The sequence below is a fragment of the Capsicum annuum genome, chromosome 5, assembly GCF_002878395.1.
Source record: "Capsicum annuum cultivar UCD-10X-F1 chromosome 5, UCD10Xv1.1, whole genome shotgun sequence".
Classification (NCBI taxonomy): domain Eukaryota; kingdom Viridiplantae; phylum Streptophyta; class Magnoliopsida; order Solanales; family Solanaceae; genus Capsicum; species Capsicum annuum.
In genome coordinates this window covers 146,154,603-146,181,431 of record NC_061115.1, presented here as the reverse complement: position 1 = coordinate 146,181,431, position 26,829 = coordinate 146,154,603, and the positions used below count along the sequence as shown (strand labels likewise).

Below are 26,829 nucleotides of genomic sequence, written 5' to 3'. Positions count from 1 at the left end.
CTTATCATGAGAACAAGTAATAGTTCTTGAAGAATCTTCTAGTTCTTCATTATATGTCTAAAACTCAATATGCTCATCTTCAGGATGACAAAATCATTCACGCAATAAATAAAACTAGTAAACTCTAAATTTATCATGGCATGAGTTATTTACTAGAGTAAAAGGTCTACTACTTCGAGAGTAGTTTGCAAGATTTTACTATTGCACAATCTTACTACTTTGGGAGTAAATATCAGATTTACTACTTCAGAAGTAAATATCAGATTTACTACTCCAGGAGTAAATTTCAAGGTTCTATCATTTCAGGAGTAGATTTAAGATAAATTTCAAACTTACTACTTCGGGAGTAAATTTCAGAATAATTTATTCTGATCCATCTGAATGTGATTTTCACAGTCAAGTGTACATTTATATACCTTACTAAATATCACATTCACCTCAGGGAATGGATCTGTAATTGTAATATTTATAAAAAAATTCTCATTCCTTGAGAATGAAAGATAATTAACAATTTATCAAAAGTTTTCATTCTTCGAGAATGAAATATAATTATTACAACGTGCCTTAAGCATATCAAACTATAATACCTTAGGACTTCTGTCAATATTTGCTGCTTCAGAAGCAAATCCAGGTATACATATAGCTGTAGAGAATTTTGTCTATCATTATCTTTAATTTCAGTTTTACTACTTCAGGAGTAATTTTCTGATTTCTTACTTCAGGAGTATTCATATATTCTTCAAGATGAAAACATAAACAATGTAAACATTATAATATTACTAGCACATAACGTATTACACAAACTTTAGCAATTTACAAGATTAGTGAGATACTATTAACAAAAACATAAACTAATACAACTAAACAGGAAAGTAAAGCAATCATAATTTTTCATATTCATCATCTACAGAATGATTAACATATCCTTTGGGGATTGTAAAGAAATTTGAGGCATCTAAATTCATGGGCTTAATATTATCTTCAAAGATAAAGTTTGTCTTAACGTCATTATCTGTTTTCTTAAGGCATGCCTGATAGAGCTTTACCAGATGCTTTGGCGTGCGACAGATACGCGACCAGTGTCCCTTTGCTCCACACTGACAACATCTATTTTCAGTGTTCGTCCTTGGCACTACTTCAGTAGTTTTACCCTTCTTTTTACATTGCTGGTATTGAGAGTCATTGTTTAGTGCAAGATGATCACCCTGATTAAAATATCTACCTCTTTTATGACCACGACCACGACTGGGGTCAGGGATTCTTTCATGCTTGGTTTGGTGAAAATGTGCAATATTCACTTCAGAGAATGGAGCAGTACCAGGAAGTCGACTTTCATGATTTCTCATTAAAAGCTCATTATATTGTTCAGCGACAAGAAGATGAGCAATCAATTCAGAATACTTTTTAAATCCCATTTTTCGATACTGCTGCTGCAGGAGCATACTCAAATGCGGAAAAAGTAGAGAATGTTTTCTCTAACATGTCGTGATCAGTTATATTTTCTCCGCATAAATTCAATTGCGATTTAATTCTAAACATCGCAGAATTATAATCAGTTATATTTTTAAAGTCCTGTAACCTCAAATGAGTCTGCTCATAATGTGCCTATGGAAGGACAACACCATCTTCGGGTGGTCGTATCTTTCTTTTAAATTATTCGACAATATAAGTGGATCCTTAATTGTGAGGTATTTTATTTTCAAACTTTCATCAAGATGATGATGGATAAATATCATGGCCTTTGCCTTATCTTGATTTGATGCCTGATGTTTATTTTTTATGGTGTCTGCCAGACCCATCACATCTAAATGTATTTCGGCATTCAGTGCCTAGGACATGTAAGTTTTGCCCGATATATCTAAGGCAACAAATTTACATTTGAATATATTTAACATTATTTAAGAAAAATAAATACTTATCTTTATTATCTGTATTTGCTCAAAATGATAAAAACTCGTATTAATAATGGGTTATAAAATATATAAAAGTAACAAAAGTATGCAAAATGGAATATGTAAAAGTTTCCTCTTATCATCCATTTTTTATCAGGGCTATTTATAGCCAAAACACAAAAATCAATAACTTTCCAAAATGAAAGGATGGGGGATTACATCAATTTTGGGCTTTGTTAAGGTGGACACATAGACATCCATTTTGACAAATGGAATCCATGTGTCTTTATAACATATCAAGGAATTAGGAGCAGTAACGCAGCACAAGTGGATATACTTCAATAGTGTATTGAATGCAAGCAAAACGTAGATGATATATACTCTCATATATTATACGCCACAAATCTTCTTAATGGGGACAACCAAAACGTACTGCAATTAAATTCTCGAAAGCATTAATGGGCGGTTCGTAGCAAGTTTGGAGATGACTTACATAGCTATTAAATCTTACATAGTTAATTTTATGTTTGACAGTTAGTTAGGAGGTAAGTTATTTATGTAATAAAATTTATAGTGTTTGATTTGCTATTTACAAACTCGAATAACTAATATATATATAAGTTAAGAGAAAATTTACGTATTATTTTAACAATAATAAAATATGAAATAACTAATACATAAATAACTATACTCTACATTATATAATTTATTGATTGTTTTACTAATTCATATATTACTAATATTAGAATAACTGTATCCAGACACCTAAATGTTGACAACATTGTTGTGTATATTTATTCAAAATAAATATAATTTAGGGCAATCAACTCCTACGTCCTAAATTTGTGATGATATCACTAAAGACGGCATGCTTAGGCGGTACCTGCTGGCTTAGCATATTTCCAAGTCCACACATGGTGGTGACGTTGCATACCATTGTCATTTGTCGGTCGAGGATGGCCTCTTGATGTTTTTAACACGGATTACATTAATTTGTGGTGGTTTTTAACACGGATTACATTAATTTGTGGTGGTCTTTAATTTTGGTTCTCAATTTTAATGGGTTTTACTGCGACATACGACATAACTTGTTAAGCTTTTTAATTTACAACATAATTTGTTAGATATTATTTTTCTTCATATATTTGACATAATTTATGAGATATTATGATACAAACATATAAATTTATACCGTGAGAAGTTATTCATTATTTCAGTGTCGGAGGACATAATTTGTTATGCCTTTTAAAACATAACTTGTGGAATATTATGATATAAAAATATGAACTTATGTCCCATAAAAAAAATTATTTGTTATTTCAATATTAGGAATATTTCCGGCCACTTATATCTATATATATAATCTATATCTATATCTATAATCTATAATATATTAAAAGGGTGAAGGTTTTTAAAAAGTGATTTGAACTTTTTGTCATTTATTAAAAGATATTCCTTTAGACAAAGTTGACTTTTCATTATTTTTTTAATTTATTATTTAATTATTTTTATTATATTAACTAGACTCCTAAAATATATGGGACTCCTAAAATATATGAAAGGAGAATCAATTAATATTTTCCTTTGTAGTGATCAATTAGAAAAATACTCCTAAAATAGGATAGAAAAATATTCCTAAAATAGAAAATACTTCTATAAATATTGAGGTGCACGTTAAACTACCGAAGAAATCGATTTACTTAAGTTTTGTGATCACTATTGTATTCTTTTGTTGTAGTTTATAGGTAGTAGATGAATTTACAGGTGGTAGACAAATGTCGATCGGCTTTGAGGATTTTTTTTAGGTAATGGTTAAGTTTAATTATATTATTTTTATATCTCTGTTTTGAGAATTTTTTTGTGTAAAGGTAAAGTTTAATTGTATTATTTTGATATTAGTTTACAGGTGGTAGATGAGTGTCAGACAGCTTTGAGGAAATTTTTATGTAAGGATTAGATTTAATAATATTATTCTGATGTCTCTATCATCGTATGGTTTTGTTGCAGTTTACAGGTGGTAGATGAATGTCGATCGACTTTGATAATTATTTTTGGTAAATGTTAGGTTTAAATAAATAAATTCTCTAAAAAATGTTGAATTTAATTATTGTATTCATTTTTATTATTTAAACAAATATCCTATTTAGTGTAACATTTGAACTTAATAAATAAGGTACATGCACGAGGTGTACACCTAAACTAGTATTAGTTAAAATGCGGAAGGGCAAAAACTAAAGAAAGAACACATATTTAAGGAGCAAAGATTGAGCACCACCTCAAATAGGTATTTTTGCGGATGACCCTGGGCTCTTTGCATGTGGATACTTGGTTAGTTTTATGCATTGTAGATATAAAAAGTATTTGAGAAATTATGCGAAATGTCCCTACATTCAAAGAAATTACTCAAATAATCCAAATTTTATAAAGGCATAGTAAATAGACGCAAACTGTAATACTCAGCTTTTGGACTGTAAAATTTTTTCGTGTGATTGTGCTTACTGTCTGCACTACGACTCAGGTGACGAGTCATATTCTGTCTTCACAAGTTGTATAGTGTAGGTCGTAGTCCGGCTAGCAAGATGGTCCTTCGACTGTGGTTACGACTTATCCCTCAAGAGTCCTAAGGCCTGGTCACGAGTCGTAGGATGTGACTCGTAATCATACCAATGACGGTGCCCAAACTCTCTGCTTAGGCTACAAGTCCAGAAAACGACTCGTATTCAGTCATTACAAGTTATCACCTGACCCATGACAACTGGAGTTATTTTCTTGCACTTTCATTTAGGAGTACTTTGGTCATTTTTCTCACGTTACACTTGAAACCCCCAAACCTAAAACATTTAAGGAATCTTATTTTCACCACTTATCAAATCATAAACTACTCTTTTCTCTCTCAAATTCCCAAATCAAGAACAAAGGTAGAGTTTCTAAGAATTGAGCACCTAGGGTTCAAATTATGGTCTCCTCCTCAAATCTCTTGGTGTTTTCAGGCATGTATCTCTTCATTAACTTATTTTTTCATAAAAGCATGTGTTTAATCATTGTTTATGTGATTTTAAATTGTGGATTTTGAATGATAGGTTGAGGGTTTTGAATGGTTGTTACTTGATTGGTTTTCCCATGGTTTGAAATTGTTATTTATGCTTTAACTTGTTATTTTTGCACTAATTCGATGCATAAGCATGGTAGATGGGATGGGGGTCGTGACATTCTCCCAAAATTATGATTTTTGGTTTGAAATTAGTATTAACCTCAACCCACTTACATAATTGATTTTGAAATATGGACAATTACATGAAACTGCTTACTTTACTAAACTATTACATTGCATTAATGGTTAAATCGATACAAATGATTTTGGAATGCCTTGGTGGCCATGGATTGGTTTCTAAATTGGAACTTTAGAGTTTATTTGGCTAATTGGTTGGAATGGCATAACGGAATTGACTTGCAAGTTCAATTAGTATAACAATGCCATTCTGTAAATGCCTTAATGGATGACTCCTTGGTTTAATGAATGAGTTATGTGCAAATATTTTAATTTAGGCTTAAAGGGGATTATGTAGCTCGCTGTAGAAGGAGGAGGTCCCGGGGGGACCGATACTGAAAACCACGTTTGCCTGCGTGGGGGTCTTGGTGATCGTGTGCATAGTTTACACTATATATATATATATATATATATATATATATATATATGTATGCATGTATGTGTATATATATATATGTATGCATGTATGTATGTATAAATAAATACATATACTAGTGTCCTTGACCCTTGCTACGCCCAGACCCAAACTACATTAATATTTATATTTGTAATTTTTTTTGTTTTTTGCTATATTTGTTTTTTGTCTGTTTTGTACCGTCATATTAGTTAATGGTATAGTTCAATTATTTTTTAATATTTTTAAAATGTTAAATTATATATTTGTTTCACTTTTTTGTCCTATTTTCTTAGTTCGTTTAAATTTTTTTTTTCTTTTCTTTCTTGGGTTAATTTGAACCTTTCACGTGACATTTTTAAGTTAACAAGATTAACAGATATCTTGGTCCTTTTTGCATATTTTTAATAAGACCACAAAATTCATAAATATTTGTTACTTTTTCTTTAACATTGTGCTAATTCAAAATCAAACAAAAAAAATTTAAACGGGGGGAGTAAAAGTTTTTATAAGTTAAAAACAACATTTTTCTTATTGTATATTTTAGTTTTCTTTTAATTTTCAAACAAATTCACACACTAAAATTTTCCTCATTTTTATTTTTTTCTCAATTAAACTTTATATTGGCTAACATACTTTTGAAAAAATAATACAATATTTGATTAATATAAAAATCTTTAATGCTACAAACTATTGTATGATTTATGAATAAAAGTAGTATATAAATTAAATAATTAAAAGTCTAACTCAATAAAATAATTTTTGTAGATGTTTCTTCAATGGGTGAAACCTTACAAGATTATTAGGGAAAGCTAAAAGGTGGTTGAATGCGGAGTCGGCCAATTCAATCGCATCATGGGATGACTTATCCAGAAAGTTCCTCATTAGATTCTTTCCATTTGATAAGACTGCGAGGCTTCATAGTGAGATAGTGAGTTTTAAACAGAAGCCAGATAAAAACCTCTATCATGTTTGGGAGTGCTTTAAGGCTCTTTTTTGGGATTTTCCACACCATCAACAGTCTAACGAGGTACTTGCTCAGACTTTTATAGAAATAGTTAATCACAATACGAAGATTTTGCTAGATTCAGCCGCAGGTGGTCAAGCGCTAGAGTTGACTTATGATGAGCTGTACACATTGTTGAACTACATAGCACAAGGAAATCCTGAATGGCATTCAAATTCTAGAAGTGCCATGAAAAGATTTATGGGTGTATTGGAGGTATACCAGTTCACTGAACTGCCTTATAAGCTCAGCGCGCAGCATTACAAAATATGATAAACACTCAGTTCAGCAGCCTAAAATTGGGAGCAGCACAACCTGCAGCCACAGTTAATGCCATCCAACAAGCTGTAGGTTGGTGTGAAGTGTGCGAAAATAGTGGCCACTTAGCAGCTATGTGTGCGTCCAATCCAGAATCAGTAATGTATATAGGTAATGTTCAAAGGTCAAATTATGGTAATGCCTACAACATAAAGTGTCAGACTCAGCCATGGAATGCTTCACACCCACAGACCAAAATAAATCAGTCAATTAGCAACATGGAAGAGATATTGAAACAACGTCTAGCTAGTCAGACACAGACGATGCAAACTTGTAACTTGCAAATTTCCTTGGGATCTGTACCTTGTATACCATTCCATTTCAGGGGTAGATCAGGAAGCACTTAGACTGAGGATTTTACCCTTCTCACTTATAGGAGAAGCATCTTTATGGTTGGGGGAATTGCCAAGAGGCTCTATCACAACTTGGAACGAGTTGCATAAACAATTCTTAAGTAGGCTCCTTCCTCCATCAAGGATGTTGCAACTTAAGGGCGAGATTTATAATTTCACGCAGCTACAGTCCGAGTCCATGTATGAGGCTTGGTTTAGGTTTAAAAAGAAGCTGAACATGGTGCCAAGTCATCAGTTTATAGGGAAGACCTTATGAGAGATATTTTTCAGAGCCCTGATCATCAGCTCCAGAGCCATGGCAGACACCATTTCTGGAAGAGCGCTTATGAGATTATGATGGGAGGTATCTTCGGAGATGTTACATTGGATTTAACTCACTAACCGAGGGTGGAAAACTCGAGAGCCTGAGAAAGGATCTGGTACTTATGCTATTGGTGCCTCCTGCGACCAGAAAGTAACTGATGATTTAGTGGCACAAGAAATTGCGTTATTAAAGACTGATTTAGGGGTGCTAGTGAAGCAATTTGCAGCGGCCAATTCTGAGAAAGTGAATACAGTAGCAGCTCAGGGGACAGCTTCCAAAGCATATGAATCAGTATTAGAAGAGGAAGCTAACTATCTAGATCATCGAATAGCGGGTTTCCGAGCCCAAGGGCAAGGGAACCATGGTCAGAACTATTATGATAGATACAGAGACCATAACAGAAAGCGAGATGGTGACTGGAGAAAGAAGGATGATTACAAAGAGAAGGGAGATAGGTACATTCCACCTAGTGGACGTGATGCAAAATCCAGAATGGAAGAGATGCTGGCTAAATTGTTGAAGGTTCAGGAAAATCAAGAGACTAGTCTTTAGGAAATTAAGGTTGATACTCCAGGGTTGACCTAGAAGGTCGAGTCACATGCCTCTGCTATCAAGCAGTTGGAGCCCCAGTTTGGATAGATGTCAGCCACTCCAAACCAGAGGAAGCCAGGTACCCTTTCAAGCAATACAGTGCAAAATCTGAGAAATGATGGTCATGTACTTGCTATTACTACAAGGAGTGGTATCACTACTATGGATCCCCCACTGCCTACTACAAAAGTTTTCGATGATGAGGCATCTGTTGCTGAGTCTGAGAAGGTAACAAGTGATACAGGTATAGTTCCTAAAGATAAATGTAAGGGTCCAATCATTAAGCAGGAAGTCAGAAAAATTTTGAGACCGCCCCACCTTATCCCCAGAGATTGAGGTAGAAGAAAGAGGAAGGTAAGTTCAAGCAATTCATTGAGATTCTAAAATAATTGAGCTTGAACATACCTCTTCTTGAGGCATCAGAGTAGATGCCTAGCTACACCAAGTTTATGAAGCAGTTAGTCACAAGGAAGAAAGAGCAACTATTGAGGATATTGAGGGTGTGCACCACTTCCGTGCAGTCACTAGGGGTGTACATAGGTCGGGTTGGTTTAGATTTTATTAAAAAAACAAACAAACCAATCATATCGATTTATTAAAATTATAAACCAAATCAAACCAACATAAAATTGATTTTTCGATTTAGGTTTTAGTCGGTTTTTTCATGTTTCTCAATTTTTTCGATTTTTTTCAAATTTTTTTATAATCTTTAGTTTTTACAATTAAATTGTGATCGAAGACTAGATCAAATATGTTTTCACTCATGTGCTAATGAAAAACCATAATTATGGAAAAATGAGCGGAAACTCTCTTGAAACTAAAAAGTGAGATGAAGAGTGAAAAGTTTAGGTGTTAAGTTTATATTGGATTTTCGATCATTTAATTAGCAATTAATGGACAAATATTACAACTTAAAGGCCCAAATATAAATATATACAGGGCAAAATTCAGAAATAGCATACTTATCCCCTTAATTATGAGTTTCATAGCAACAGTTTCATAATTACATAATATAGCAAGTTGTATATTGTATTTTTGCAAACTGTTGCTACAAAAATACAAATACATATGATTTTTACTACCCTTATGATGATATGTATTTTGTATTTTTGCAAACTGTTGCTACAAAAATACAAATATATACAAATACATATGCTACAAAATGTAATTTGATAAAAGTGTTGCTAGTTTTTGTAATTTAATACTTAAGTATGCTACTTTATGGGCAAAATTTAGAAATAGCATACTTATCCCCTTAATTATGAGTTTCATAGCAACAGTTTCATAATTACATAATAGTAAGTTGTATTTTGTATTTTTGCAAACTGCTACTACAAAAATAAAAATACATATGATTTCTACTGTCCTCATGATCGATATGTATTTTGTATTTTTGTAAACTGTTGCTACAAAAATACAAATACATACAATACATATGCTATAAAATATAATTGATAAAAGGGTTGTTATTTTTTGTAATTTAATACTTAAGAATGCTACTTTATGTATTTTATATATCTATATCTACTTTCAAATTATTAAAAATTACTAAAACTAGTTGAAAAAGTATTTAAAAAATAAATTATAATTAATATTTTATGTATAAAAAAATTCAAATATTATATATATATATATATATATATATTATGTCGGTTTGATTTGGTTTTGGTTTGACTTTTTTTTTGTTAACACAAAACCAAACCAAGAATGGTCGGTTTTTTTCTAACGCCAAACCAATCAAACCAAACCATAAGTCGGTTTTTTTCTCGGTTTGGTTTGGTTCGTCTGTTCGATTTGAATTGAAGGTTTTGTCTACACACCCCTAGCAGTCACGACTAGGTCTTTGGCGCAGAAAAAAGGTGATCCCAAAGTGTTCACTATACCATGCACTAGTTGGACATCCAAATTTGCTCGAGCCTTATGTGACTTGGGGACCAACATTAATCTGATGTCGCTGGCCGTATTTAAGCAAATAGGCTTGAACCCTCTAGAACCAACTTTGATGCAACTATTGGTGGCTGACTGCACAATGAAGAAGCTTGTGGGAATCTCATTTTATGTGATCATGAGAGTGGCACATTCATGTTTCCGACTAACTTTGTCATCTTAGACTTTAAAGTTGACACCGAGATGCTCGTTATTTTGGGAAGACCATTTATTGGCCATGGGTAGAGCTATGGTTGACATGGAAAAAGGTAAGCTAAAATTTATAGTCAACTGTGAGTAGGCGACATTAAACATCTGAAAGTTAATGAAGCAGCCAACCGATATGATGGTAGTGTCAGTGATTGATTATATTGATGACCTTGAAGGATATTTTTATGGGCATCTTGATGAATTCTGAGTAATCATTATACCCGCGTCGTGCCGCGATGTAAATCAAGTGTTGCATGGAAGGTAACCCATGGGCTTATTGGTGAAGTCTGAGTAACCAACATAGACACATCGTGTCACGATGTTAAATCAAGTGCTGAGTGGGAGGCAACTCACTGTATTTTAATGTTCACATTTTTGTTGTTTTTATTTTTGTAGGTTTTTAGCTTTTGAACCTTACTCTAAATACGATAAACATTGCTACATTCATCGATTTTAAGGTAAGGGGATGATGTGATTAGCCCATCATGGTCACAAGTCCCATACGGTAAGTTGAGTAACAAGTTGAAAAGTTGAAATTTTGAGGATAAAAAATAGTAAGTTATGGACTTTGGCACCTAATTTCACTTTTGGGACACAAAACCTAGGTTACGAAACCATACGTATCTGGAAAAATGTCAACACGCCAAGTTTGGATTGCAGAAAAATGGGACAAAATTTTTGGCCCGATATCTGCGCCCAGCACCTGCGGGCCATAGGTACTACCTGCGCTCAAGACCCAACTGTGGGTACAGGGCGTGGGTACGTACCGCGAGTAGGGTTAGTTTTGGGCCCACTTTTTATTTAAAATTTTGGGCCCACCAATATTTTAATATGACCTAAAACAACCCCCACCTATATAAAAACATTCTTACCCTCATTCTAACTCATTCAAATCCTCAAAACTTCACTTTTCTCTTTGAATTCAAACTTCCCACTTAAAACACCAACTAACTCCACACTTAAGAAAAGGCTAATTTGACACTTGTTTAAGATACCAACTTGTCCCAACACACTAAAAATAAGTTTCAACCTTGTTTTGCTTGAGTTCTTTATTATTCTTAGCTGGATTTTCATATAAGAGGTAACTTTCTTGGCCCCTATTGGTTATATATTGGTTTATCTACTATTGAAATAAGTTGATATGTGTATTTAATTGCAAAATATATAGAAATCATCATGCTTGTATGAGGGGGCCTTTAAATAGCCTAAAATCTTAGTGTAGAGCCTTGTTTTGAATTAAAATTTCAAGTTTAGGTCCTAACTAAAAGTTGAACTTGAATGAATGAAAGTAATACCATGAGTTGAACATGTTTGTTTGCTTTGAAATGCATGATTCTTGATTAGTGCATATACATTGGACTTGTTGGGATTTCAAATAGGTTATAAGGATGTGATAATTGAGGAAAATTCAAACATTTTGAATTTTGAGTTTTTCAACTTTTGCTACCCCTCACTTTTTTGAAAACTGACAGTTCATTTTTCAAGTTCATATGGCACCTAAAACGGTGAAGAAAATGATGGCTGGTACTTTAAGGAGATGGGAAGAGTCTCCCGAGCCTAGTGGTTCAATAGAGAAGTATCCAAGACAGCGACGTAGAGACACTGCCACTGGGGTTACACATAGAGTAACGAGAGGACAAACTCGCTAGGCTTCTCAAGTAGCTGCAGCTCAGTAGAGGATAAAGTCTCCATGGATATCACCCCAAACACTCCTCCACCTGATAATGATGATGAGACAAAGTCTGAGGCTCCACCACAGCTTGCTCAGGACACCCCAGTCTGAGGAGGGGTCCCAGGATTATTTTAAGAAGGTTGAGCAGGAGCAGTCATCAACGGTACCCCAATTTGAGGAAGGTACATCACAGGCTTCCCATGATGCACAGCAAGAGCAGACACCCGCACCTGCCGCAGATGCACCTCTCGAGAAGCGACATCCGAGGTGGTGTGTAAATGGGATACGACATATATATGAGCTTGATAGACTTGTTTGGGAGCTAGGAAGGCCTACCGAGAGGAGCATCATATCAAATTATCGGGGCTAGAGCGGTTACCACAGCTACGGGCAACATTTGACAAATATCAGTTACAGTGGATAACTAGGACACTAAGTTCATACAAACTAGCTATGGTGAGTGATTTGTATGCATCTTACAGAGCCACCATAGTCCTTCTCATGAGCCTTCATCCAGGCTTTATCAGATTTGCACGACAGCCACAGCTTGATCACATACTAGTCAGAGAGGTCAAAGTTAACATAAGAGAGGAGACTATCCACAGAATCATGTTTAGCCCAGCTTACATCACTCCTACATCTATAGTTGAGTGTGACCAGAGATTGAGGATCGCACGAGATCATCATATTATGCGGAATGTTGAGCACAGAGTATAGAGGGTTAAGATGTCTAGGTGGATAGACGGTTATATTTCACCACTAGGTGATGAGACCCAATGGATTGAGGGGAAAGCTGTGATCAAGTAGGGCTTGTTGACACTGGAGACCAAATTTTGGTAGTTGTTGATTAGATACTGCCTTCTACCCACTATTTCAGATAATACATTGATGTGGAAAGGAGCTGCACTAGTTTCCTGCTTGATGGCTGGTTATGATATTGATTTTGTTGCCATCCTATAGTATGAGCTACATGATCGAGCCTTTGTCGTGCTGACCAGCCTTCCAATTACTTATGATTTGGGACCAAGAAAGGTCACTTACATGATTTGCAGGATCCGGTTATGACAAAGGAGGAGGCCCTTAAAAAGGATAGACATAATTCTTTAGAGACTGCATTCGTAGATAGGCAGAGGTATGACGCTCTAGCAGCGGGTGCTTCATCCATTAGTGCATCGCCCTTACTATTGACTCCGCCAGCTTATATGCCCCTATCTGGGGATGCTCCTAACTTGGGCGCCTAGTGCGCCCTAGGTATGATCTCACTTCTTTACATTTTGTTTTGTTTTAGCGCATTAAGGATAGTGCATAGTTTTTAGTTGGGGCTGGGCATACCATGCCGCCACAAGTTTTTGTTGTGGTGCTTTTTTTACTGTCGGACGCGGTAAGGTTGTATAACCGGCTTGTCTAGGATAAGTATACGTTGTATTGCATTTTTTTCTTCTTTGTATTGTGTTGTTTTTGTGTAATTAGGAGAATTTTAAGTATTTAGGGCAGTAGTCACATTTTGACAGACTTTTGATGCCCCTTCAAAAATTTATGTTTTAGACCTGTGTTGATGTAGATATATGTGAACTTTATGGATCATGTTATGGCATTAGTATTAGTAACATAATAACCATTTGCAGACAATTGCATGAACTGGACAGGTAGTAGTTAGTGATATTGACTTTGTGTTATGTGTGAGTGAGATACCACCTAGTTCCTTTTTTATAAAGAATTCAAACCTGCTTGGTTAGTCTTTCCTAGGTTTAAGGATAGTCAGTTAGGAAAGGATCATAGGCCGTTTTTTATTTCAGTCCACTCTTAGCCTAAATGACCTTCCATGTGCGAATTATATCCCTTAATCCCTATTTTGAGATTTAAAGCCTATTTTTCTTATTTTCACCATTCACCTTCCTATTTATAGTACAAATGACCTATTTTGGCCCTGTTTCCCCTTGGACAATATGCACCTTAGCTCAGGCAAAATGCCTAAGTTGAGGGTGGCTATCATAGGGGTGTGTAGTGTAAAATAGGTATGAAGAAGGGTAAAGTAAGAAATAATTTAGTAGGGTTGGGTGTGTTATAAAAAAGAAAAAGTAAAAAAAAAAGGAAAAGAAAAGGAAAAATTGTGAAAAAAAAAAGAAAAAGAAAGAATAAAGAAACCACTCCCAACATGAATGCGCAACAAAAGAATAAAAGGGAGACATAAGGATGGATAAAAAAAGGAAATTGGCTAATAAGTGAGACCCCAAAGTTAGTGTTGTGTCACTTTAAAGGTCCATATATATCATACCAACTCCCAAGCCTACATTACAAGCCAAGAAAAGTCCTATAGTTATCCTAACTTGACTATCTGAATGCTAAGGTAAAGAAAATAAGGGCAAACCTATGGTATTTGACATACATAGACTGGAACTTCTTTATTGAGTGAGAGTGTCTCTTGACCATCCCTACATTGACATGTGTTATTTGATATGAGTGAGTGTGACATTCTTGTTGTGGAGGCACTTAAGTTATGTTGCTAGCCATTACTTGTTTCGGGTAGTGTAATTTGTACATATGAGTGGTTGTTTGTTCCTAATGTAATTGCCATACTTTGATTCCATTATGTCACACTGTTGTACTTCATGTTCATACACAGTTGATTTTTAAAAAAGATATAGGAGGGGATGTTGTGATTTGAACTAAATGTGATGACTGACTGCTTTGAATAACTTAGATTCTCTTAGTTAAGTGTCATTGTTTTGCCGTGTCTGTGTTGCATGAGGACATGCAAACATTCTAAGTTGAGAATGTTGATATGCTATAGAAATATAGTACTTTCGATGCTTAAAACAAGGAAAATATGCAGGTTTCTGACATATTTTTTGATAGATTTGATTTGTTTTAGGTATGTTCTACAGAAAACCATGTTTTGGAGGATAAGATCGTGAAAATGGTGAAAAAGATGTTTTTGGCCACTTTTGGAGCGATTATGGATGTTTGAGATGTTTTTCCTCTTGATCGTGATCAATGTATGTTCGAGAGTCGAAGAAGAGCTGAAAAACTGACTCCTAGCACCTACTAAGTTGACCTACGGACCGCATATACACCTACGGACCACATGTAGACAAAATGGGTGGCAGAAATCCCAAAATCCCGAAAGCTGACTTGCACGAAATTGTCCATCCACAACCTGCGGCCTGCACCCTGTTTCAGACGACAATTACTACCTACGCATGTGCCATACTGCAGGTACAGAGAGTAGGTGGCCAATGACCCGATTTTCTCCTATTTCATTCGGGATTTGTTTTTAGGGTTTTCTCTTATACTATAAATACACCTTATGTAATTTTTAGTAGGAGCTATGCACTTTTAACACTTAGAAACATATTTTAATTTCAAGATCCATCTTTGATATTGAGATTTCTCTGTATTGGCATTGATTTATTATTCAGTTTACGATTGTGGATTTTATTCATCTTATCATTGTAATAATGCAGTTAAAACAATTCAATAATATTTTTCTATTTTATTTTCTCACATGGTATCAGAGCTTCCACGATCTTGGTAAAGAATCAAAGAGTTTCCACTGCCGGCGGGCGGCTATAATCCATATATGCCGCCTAATTGGCCAATGATTATGTTAGCAAAAGTTGGGTCACTGACTCACTGTGTATCTTTCTAGTGACTATTTTCTCATATCTTTGCATAGTACCATACATCTGTCCGGTGACTACTTTTTCATATCTATTTTTCTTAGCACGGTGCTTCTTTTTGATGACTATTTTCTCATATCTGATTTGCGTAACACCGTGCATTTTTTCGGACTACTATCTCATATCTGAGTTGCATAGAATCATGCATCTTTCTGGTAACTCCTCAGATTTAATTTACATAGTTTCATACATCTTTCTGGTGACTCCTCATATCTTTTTCAGTAGGGTCGTGTCGTCATTCCGACCCTACTCATATAATTTCTATTTCTCAATAGGGTCGTGCCATCATTCCGACCCTATACATATTTCTCTTTTTCAGTAGGGTCGTGTCATCATTCCGACCCTACCCATATACTTTTTTTCCTTAGATTGTAGTCACTTTTCATCCATCAAATCTAATAATCCGACGTGTGAGCATGTTTCGGCTAAGTTTCTAGTGACTTTCATGTTCAAGATCTACTCGGCTCTTGATTTCGAGATGACCCGTATATTTTATACCAGTTTTCGACAATTTTCCAGCAACACATTGACTTTACGATAATATTTACTACTTTTCCAATCACTTTTTCAATTTGTTCCATTTCAATTGAGGTCTCCTAGACGTTCGAAGCAGTCCTTATTAGTTTTCTTGCAGATATCTTTACCAAGTCCCTCACCGATTCTCATATTAGTTACATCCATAACAAGCTTGGTACATATGTCTTCTATGCACCAGCTTGAGGGGGAGTGTTAGAATATGAGTAGGAATAGGAATAACATATAAAATCCTACTTGGAAAAGGATTGTAATATAGTGTCCTATTAGGAAAAGGATTGGAATGTATTGTCTATAAATAGGGCCTCAATGTAATAATGTAGTTACAACAATTCAATAATATTTTTCTCTTATATTTCTCACAGGGTGAAATACTTCTACTTGTCCAAAAGACCGTATAAGGTACATAATTTATCGATTTTGCATGCAAGGTATTAGGTTGGTTCAAAAACACACGATAAGCCTACGGAGTTGAGATGACAGGGGGAACACAATCCTAGTGTTCACTTACTTTCAACAAAATTAATACCGTTCTTTGCTCGAGACTACTATAAACCAATCCCCTAATTTACTTTTCCTGTTTTACCTATAGACTTCAACCACTGAGATCTGATAAGCCATGTGTTCCCTTCGGACTCGACCCCAACTTTAGTTGGGTTACTATATCTTGACAGCGACCGTATCATCATCTAAATGGAGGCGTTTCTTGGACGTCATCAGGAGTCCAAAGCACAACTACTCATCACTAAAAGATCCACTCCGGGATGTCCCATCAACCTAGAATGAAGCCAAGATAAATCCAACTCTAGCATACTGTTCCCACTGAGTATCTCATCAATAGATCTCAACGAAAACTGAGAACCCAAGTTCAAAACTGAAGAAACCAATACCAGGTCCATGGGCTATTATTTGAGCACTTATTAATCATAATTTGCCCAAACTTAAAAAGACCGAATATGTAACCACAAAGAGGCTTCACTAGCCTATAGGTGAAATCCGAAATGAGATAAATCTAAAACAAAGGCTGCACTCAAGTTCTACAACTCCAAGCTGAAATCTCAACACAAAGGCTGAACCGCTCAACCTCAAATACCCAAACCAAACCTAAAGATGGGTGAGAATTCATATTTCAAATCTATCATAACTTCCGAATCTCCATTTCAAGGCGTCAAATAAAAAATTGAACCAAAAAGTCTATACTAAGTTCAAATACTTAGATCGACCATACTGTTCAAAACAGACACATTCGTACTAAATCATGCCAAGATGAATTGAAACATAGCTGAAGAACAAAATCACAAGAGAGGATAAATCACCCACTGAAAACACAAGAGGTTAACTCCATATCCACTAGAGGGCATAAACTATCAAAACATACTCAAGAACTCCCCGGGGCTGCAAACCACACTAGTAATGACAAAAACTCTAGCAACCTAGAGAATTGCAACATTAGTCGAAGACTAGTTAATCCAATACTCCATCTTGGCAAATAATACCCATAAGCATATATCACCAAAGAGAAGTACTCTACCAAGTCTTATTAGGCCGAACAAACTCTGAAATGGGGATTTTCTTAATCCACCCAAGTGGGACAATCATAACTCAAACAAACCATGAATCACCTCACCGAGAAAGAAGGTACCAAGCCTGAGACCAACATCAAGGTCAAAACTACTACCAGAAAATGAATCATGCAACTCAAGATAAAGAATCTCCAATTTGCCAACTTTGTAAGCGGTCACAGGAAAAACTATCTTCCTCTACTCTCTAGCTCCACTTTAGACAGAAACCACATCATGACAAGAACAGAGCATCCAACTCCACACCAATAACAAGGGCAAGTAGTCATAAGGAGACGAATCCAATAATTCTAAGAGATGAATCCATGACATCTCAATATTAAAATCAAACCACTATCAGACGATAAAATAGCCATAAGCGAAGAATAGACCCTAACTGGTCAAGCTCAAAAGTGGGATATATAGAGAGGGATAACTAATGCAAAAAGCTTTGCAACCTAGGAGGCGAGTCTAAGAATCCCAAACTCAAGAACGACAATATAACTAAATTGCCAACTCTAGAACCATAACAGAATCATAGAAGGTAAACTTACCTTTAATACCACAATACATTCTTGATCAATCTAGCACCGCTAACTAAGGGGAAAATGACCAATCCTCACTTTTCTATAGAAAAGAAATTATCAAATTGGGCTATAGCTACTCAAGCCACAGAATATGAACCACAAAGAATTGAATTCTAACTAGATAACATTAGTCTAAACAGCTATCCAGTAAGGATCAATGACATCAAGCAATGACAACAGTAACAAAATCAATATAAACATCAATATAATGAATAGGCGGTACCAAAATAAAAATCAATAGCAAGTACTACTCAAGGGCCATAATAAGGCCACTATGCCAAGGAAATGGGACTAGAACCCAAATGCTAGACCCATAGGGAGAAAATATCAATATAGATCTACTCCATCTACTACTAAAAGAAATAAACCACGGGGATAATCATATAAACATGAATTTAATATCAAGGCACACAATAACAAATATGAACTTATCAAGGCATATAATCATCAATGGATACGAAAACCCCAATACATACAAATGAAAAAGGTAAATACGGGAAATAAAAGCACACCTATAATGGTGAAATCCGCAGTCACATGCCTGATGGGTCTATGGAAGAATAAATATGAATGTTTTCAAACTCAGACCAACCTACTGAATATCAACTAAGGCACCAAGCGCACTATATCTAACTGAAAGGGCCACGACACTATGAGACCAATTTGAATGAGCTGAACGACCAAGAATCCCTCACCGGGGACACTATTTGGAATAATGTACCATCACACCACCACCAAAACAAGCTTATGGAATACTTTGAGGTGCTACATATTCTGATCTAGAATGATCACCACAACTAATATGAGAGTCACCCATAATATGAAATGCCACATGCGTAGAACCAATGGCCTACAAATGAAGCTAACCTCTACCAGAAGGATCCTCACTCCGAGATGAAATGCCAATAGCATTATACTGATAGCATGGCCTCTAGCCTCAACCTCTAAAAGTCTAAATACATGCTCTCTCATCAACAACCTAAGAGAAGGATGACCCAGCTGATATCAAGTGATCTAACACCAAATGAGTAGTAATACTAATCTCTAATAAATCTACACACTATGTCCTGCTCAGAGGGATATGACATAAAAATATGCCTGGCCCATTCAAGAAACCAATCTCATGCTCAAAAACTGATAAAGAACCCTGATGAATACCACAAATCAACTCTGACCACAGAACTTACTCAATGGATTGGATGTCATTGCTAGCTGATGCTGAAGATCTTTGATATCCATCCTTAACTCTCCGGTTCAATGCTATGCTGAAACTTTCGAAACGCAAGTTGAATTCTCATTCTCATCTATTGACTATCTCATATCATTCGTTTGGGATAGAATAGCGTCAAAGAATGTGCTTGAGGCTTATAGGAATACGGACAAATGACCATAAGTCAAGAAATGAATTTTCTAAAAAAGTACCTACCCTTCCAAAGATAGGTTATGGACGTCTCCGCACCGATCCACAGGACTCTACTAAACACTTAGCTCTTGTACCAATACACCGGTGAACCTAGGCTCTGATACCAATTTGTCACGACCGAATTTTGCAGGTCATGATGGCACCTACTATAACCCACCAGTAGACAAGCCAACCCATAGTCCAAAACTACTAGTAATAGAGAATGTGGAAGATATTTAATAAAAGGTTAACACATATAAGATAATCACAAAACCTGTTGAGATCAATACAAGAGCTTCTAATATATTAAGAATACAAAATAAAGTACCCCGAGAACTACACCAATACAACCCATCTATACATACAACACAGAGACTAGTCTAGTACATAAGAGGGAGAAAAGTGTAACACTCCAAACATCGGGAGCTCACTTTATGTCTCTAAACTATGGCTACTTCGCACGACACACACATCAGTAAAAACCTGTACTATAATTTGTAGGCTGTAGAAGTGTAGTATGAGTACCAAACATATGGTACTCAGTAGAAACTATCGACTAAGCTCCATAGATAAAGTAGGTATATAAAATATATTAACAAAAATAGAGTCTAGGTCCAAATATCCAGCAACCATATAATAAAGATAGTGAGATAATAAAGGTAAACTTTCTTACTCATATCCAAGAACAAACATAATAAGGCTAAGGAAGTATTAAGGATGAACTATCCTATTTCGGCCATACTCAGGAATCTCAACACTATACCGTATATCATTGGTCAATATATTAATAAAGGGTGAAAGAAGGATATATACAAGTATATAAGGCCAAGGAATGGATATACAATCTGGATAAATGAAGGAAGGAAGGGATATACAATCTGGATAAATAAAGGAAGGAAGGGATATACAATGATACCATAGCTATATATAGCCATATATGCATATATATATACATAAACAAGGTCAACTCAAAGTACAACCTAAATCATCAGACTAGACTAGAATTTTAAGACCTCATTATCATTGCAGGAACTAGTGCTAGTATACTCGGGGCTTCCAACTCATACGTCTAATCATGAGGTAATCATGCATAATAATGTAATCTTCAGATAAAAGATCCAAAATCATACCTCGAGTTTCAATACCGAATCATTAACACGCTGCCACAAATTAGCCATAACAATGGACATAACAATAATAATAAGAATAGCAATGACAACGTGAGTAACCGGCTAGCCCAGACAACTAATACCTAATCAAGCCTTTCATAAACCCCCACTACCCCAAGCTCAAAAGGTTCAATCAACATAAAACACACCACAACTCATACTCATCACCTATACCTATGCAACCCTCCATAAGGCTGATAGATATATGTGCATACTTATGATAGGCAATGCGTATGCAAGAATAAATTCCCAAAAATAAAATCTGTATAACCATAAGTAACCCCGGCCATCGCACAACCTCCATAATAAAGATGTGATACACAAGGTCATCGCACAACCTTTGAGACTATCACGCAGCTTCTATAATAATGATATGATACGCGAGGTTGTCACATAACCTCTATAACTGAACCGAGTATATATAACCATAAATTCCTTACCTGTGGTAAACTTTGGGACTAAATCATTATAAAAGTGTAGAAAGGGTCAGAATCTCATACGACCTGAGTAAGTAATAGTATTGAAATCAGAGGCTGGATCCATCTCGGCCAAATCTTTAAAACACCATTTCAATATCAATGCATATAAATCACCCATTAAGGTGGTATGATTTCCATTATGAAGAAATCTGTTTAAAAGGAAGAAGTGAGTTTTATCTTTTTTTTTAAGGAAAAACACTAGTAGAATCATAACTTAGTTAGAATCATACTAGTTATCGTCTTAGTGGTCATGAATGTACCAAATCTATGCATGCCATCACCAGCATTCATACAATTAAATCATAAACATCAACATGTCTATAGACTATGGCCGCATCCTTCACAAGTATAAACACTTCCCGGAATCCAACCATTATCATAACACGCCTTAGGCCCAACAATAGGTACATATCCGGCATAACTATAACCTCAAGATCCGAGAATAATTATCACAATCCACCAAGTACATAATAACCTTATTCTAAGGTTCATTAATTTCAACAATGCCTAAATGCTAGCAACCTAAGGTAATATGATCCTAGAAGCATAATAAGCATTTCACCTTATGGGTCAATCTACCCATCTAATCCCTGAACTTCAATATTCTAGGCTAAGTCATGGTGTTATACCCACAATAAATCTAAACATTTTCATTTACATATAATATATAAGCAAATCATCTTATGTAGAAGAGTAGATAGAAGCCTACCTCGATGCCGAACCGTAAATCTTTTAATCATCCGCCTTCACTCTGTAATACCAAAATTCCACCATTCTACAAAAATCATAATATATGAATCATTAGGAGTAAAAAGAGACCCATACTGCCATTTAATAGGTCAGGTCAAATTTTGGTTCGAGAATAGACTCGTGGAGCCCACTAACAGAATCCAAAATTAACCTGTCATGAGGTCCCTCGAAAGACAAGATAGTTGTTCTCAAAAGTTGAGCACAAATCGGGTCTCAAATCAATTCTTAAAGTTTAAGAATTCAAAGCCCAATAATTTTCAAGAATTTATCAAGAAATTGAAGGAATCTTACCATGAATTCGAAGGAAAATCACAGAATAATCGTTATCCAAGCTCCCCAAATCATCTACTAGATTTAATCCCACCTTATCTCACACTTTAGGGTTTTCTTATCTCAAGAAATGGGTGAAGAATGAGAAAAAGGACCAAAATGGAATATTTATACCCATACTAGGTTTTCGGATGTCGCTATCGCGATTGAGCATCAGGATCTGTATACGTAAATCGCATGTTGCGATCACGATTTATTCTTTTCAATTAATTCTATAAAAAAGAGCATAAAACGTATACGCCAAATGCATTTTACCCTTTGTTATCTAGGTTGCACAAGTAACCTGGTGCACCAGATTTTCTATGTCTGTAATGGACTTCGATGGGGGTATGAAATTCGTTTGGAACCTTGTATATCCAAATAAACTATGTAGCAATACCAAATTCAACATTTAAGATGTGATAGCCCACTCAAAATTTCCACCTGAGGGTATTTCAACCAAATATGGGTCTCACACCTAAATTTTCAATTTCCCAACTTTCCGACCAATAAATCAAAATGAGCTTGGGTGCGTCGAGACCCAAACTAAAGGTCTACCTAGCCTAAAATTGACATTTCAGAGCTAATGACACTTTTGAAATTCTCATCTGAGGTTATCTAAGCCCAAGACCAAATCCTATATATCGAAAGCTCCAAAATAAGGTAATGAGCCACAAATCCAAATGAACTGTCCGATTACTAAACCCATAGTTACGTAAGTCATAAATAACCTATAGCCGCTATGGGAAGGCTAGAAATATCAAAGACACATAAATCAAGGAAATGACCTAGAGGGTCATTACATAAATACAACCCCAACTTGCATTTACTAATTCAGGCACCTAAGTTGTTCTCTTCTGATCCTAGTTATTATTTGAGGTAATTATCTAGGGTTGGTTCTTTATATTGATTTCACTGTTACTCCAGCAAGCTTATGTCACACATGTCGTTATAGCGAAAGAACTTAGAAAAAGTAATACCTATACCAGCAAAGCTAGAGTTGACCACCCATGTCTTTGCTCATGAACTGGATCTCTTTTCACTCAACTTGCTCTGTTGCGTACCTCTGACTCTTTTACTGAAGATTTCAGGTATATGTTACTTCTCATTACAATAGTTTCTCTAGTTATAGCAACTTTTGTAACATGGATTTTGTCTGGAGGAAAGACATAAAGAAGTGGAGGCGAGTCAAGTCCATATGCTACTCCACACTGTCTTCAACCCCGTATTTTTAAGTCCTAACTTTTTCTTGGTTCTTATTTCATTATAGATATGAAATTAGGCAAGCTATATTCTAGTAATTCTGTATAACTACCAGTTATCTGTTACTTATAAAGGAAATAAAACTGATGGCAGATCCTCTATTTATACATAACTAAGCTGTCAGCAGTACCTTCTATCTAGACAAGCACATGAACTAACATAAACTATCTTATATGGCATGATAAAGCCAAAAGGCACTGTGCTCTAATTATTGAACTCTCCTCATTGAAACATTTTGGCTGAGCTCCAAGCCTTTTTCTCACCATGTCTCAATTTCTATGCTATAAGTAAACTGTAGGAAAAATGTGTTGGAGGGAAGTACTAAACAATCTCAACCAACTCTTACAGGTAGATGAGGATTGTCATAGTCTCCTTATAGCATTGTTCAAGGGATGACATTAGCTAGTTTCTGAAAGCTACTTCTAGATAATTTGACCAAATCATCAAAACTTGTACAATTCTATAAAAAAAAAGTTGCGTGCCTGCAATTGATACCAAATGATAGTGTTCATGATTTATATTTTTTAAGCTTAATACATAGCTAGCCTCTTAACTTGTCACGATATTCTATTTAGATACTCGAACTAAGCATTATTTCAATAAAATGTTCCAATTAACTTGAATTTAACATGCAAAACGACACAAAGCTCAACATTTGGAACTCACATTTCAGTATTTGTATTAGTTCATCCAATTCAGGCCCATACATCAGCAAACAATTTTGCCTCCCCAGGATAATGGCCCAGCCTAGACCTAATGCACTAAATCCCCTGTTATGCACGAGTCTAAAAAGAGCCAGACCATAAAGGTCTATTGTAAGTAGGCAACCTTACCCTGCATTTCTACAAGAGGCTGTTTCCACAACTTGAACTCGTCACCTTCTAGTAACACAACTGCAACTTTACCAGTTAAATAATCAAAATGACAAAAACCTTAACACTTTTAACTTACTTTTTCGGCTTCTGCATTAGCTCATCCAATTCATTACCATCAACATCAGCAAACACTTCCACGTCCTCATTCTCTGGTCCCTGTCCAGACCCTTCCTTATCAAGCATCTCACAACCACAAGTTGACCTATACAGAAAAATATCATACAAAAACCTTCCTTGAGGAGTCAATAAAGCATCATGAACCGACGAAAGTTAAATTGGACATGTTCTCCTCCATAAGACCAACAACAGGTAGTTGAACTTGTTAATTCATTAAACCTTTCATCATCATCTTCTAGCAAGCTAATTTTAAGATTTTCAATTTCATAAGTAGTGAAGATTTTTCAGACACACTCATATATAGTCATGATGGGAGCAAAGAAATACCCAATAAACTCACACCACACACTAATTTTCTAAAAAATACTTAAATTTTTCTTATCAATTAAGCCCGCTTTACCTAACCACACAAATTGCTCAAAAAATAGTAATAACCTCACCTCCATAACATAAAAGTGACAAAAATAATTCTTGTTTTGTACGAACGTTACTCAAACCGAAAGCATTAACATCTTGCATGAACTTACCGAGACAGAATGCTTTACGGCTAACCGGACGCTGGATTTAAAAGATTGTAGACAGAGAGATAACGGTGAGGAGTCGAAGGGATTGAGGAAAATAAATGCCAGTCTTGTGAAAAGAATTGGCGGACTTCTGAAAATATTTAGGAGGAATTAAATAATCGTTAGCAATAGATATTTCCCCATAAAGTATTGCCATAGGTGCTTTCGTGGCAATGGTTCTAACAGGAGTTATAAGTATACCTATTGCAACGGTTAATCTACAGTGGCGTCGGTTATATAATTAAATTATAGTAATAGAACAAATTTTTTTGAAAATGATTAGAACCATTGCAATAGATCCTTTATAGTAATGTTTTGACAACCATCGCCAAAAAATTCGTTGTCATTGGCCCAATTTTTGATAATGTATGCACCTCAACTTGCCTATATTTTATCAGTTCTCTAACTTACAAAACGATCATCTGTCTCACCTTCAGAATTTTGTATGTCACATAAATTGAGTGTCCACAAGATACAATGGGAACGAGTTAAAGTATTTAGTTGTCAGTCAAGATCAAGTTGAGGTGTCCAGATGTGCACTATCAAAGTTGAAAATGCTTGCTTTTCAATTGAGGCCAATTTTAAGTGTGTGTTCATGTATTATACCTATTAAAAATATGACCATATATACCTATTTAGGAAAGAGTATTTACAAAGTATCTATAAGGTATTTGAATACTTTAATGGTATACAACAATAATGTAATATAATATAACAATATATTTCAAGTGTTATTGCAAAACATGCTACTGAAGGGTTACCACATGCAAAAAATAAAAAGAATGAGAAAAAATGGTACAGAAAATGATCAGGCGAAAATGCAAAGTGCCAAATCCAGACCACTAAAGTAGGAACAGACATCTATTTTACATTCCAAGTGATCTCAAAATTTCCCAACTGAAAAAAATTTAAAAAGAAAACTTGAAACAAACAAAATCTAAAAAAACAAAGGCAAGGAAGCTTTTCAAGTATAAAATGAATCGACTGATGCTGCATTTGGTTTTATAGTAGTACTTATGATATGAAGATGAATAATACTTATAAAGTGTTGGGAAACAATGGTAAAACTTCAATAATAATTTTTTGCAAAATAATAATATAACAATAATAATATTATTGGGTTCGAAATCGAGAGGGCGTCATGCGGAAGCTATTAGTTGCAAAATATGAGACGATAAATAAGATGACAACGAAAAATAATACTAAAAATATAATTTTATTATATGATTTGGCCAATTGACCTACATATAAAACCTAATATTAAAAATAATATTAAAAATCCTAAAACTTATTGGGAGAAATCTCCCCCTAAACAAAGACTCTTTGATGACTACATTGTGGATGCTGATGTGTGGCGGTATGGTATGAGAAGGGGGTCTTTTATATGTCCAAAACCTTTCCTCTGAGAAAGAGGTTAGCCAAATATGAAAAAATTTTATATTTTCCTTTCAGGAAAAGTAAAAGTATTTATGGTTACTTTTATTTTCCTTTCAAAAAAAGTAAAACTTAAATTTGGTAAGAAAATCGGGGCAAAAATCCTAACAAATCTCCCTTTTTTGGCTTGATTTTCTTCACTTGATCCACCTTCTTCACAGCACATGCATGAAC

General features: G+C 35.1%; 1 long non-coding RNA gene across 1 annotated transcript in view; it reads right to left on the bottom strand.

Annotated features, from left to right (window-relative positions):
• LOC107843512 overlaps positions 1–25,392 on the bottom strand; it is a 32,300-nt gene extending 6,908 nt beyond the window's left edge. The window contains exons 1-3 of the long non-coding RNA XR_001666415.2: positions 25,186–25,392; positions 24,618–24,743; positions 22,054–22,119 (exon numbers count right to left, since the gene is read on the bottom strand). This is a non-coding gene — a long non-coding RNA (uncharacterized LOC107843512). The remainder of the gene's footprint in view (positions 1–22,053; positions 22,120–24,617; positions 24,744–25,185) is intronic.
• Positions 25,393–26,829: the final 1,437 nt, after the last annotated feature.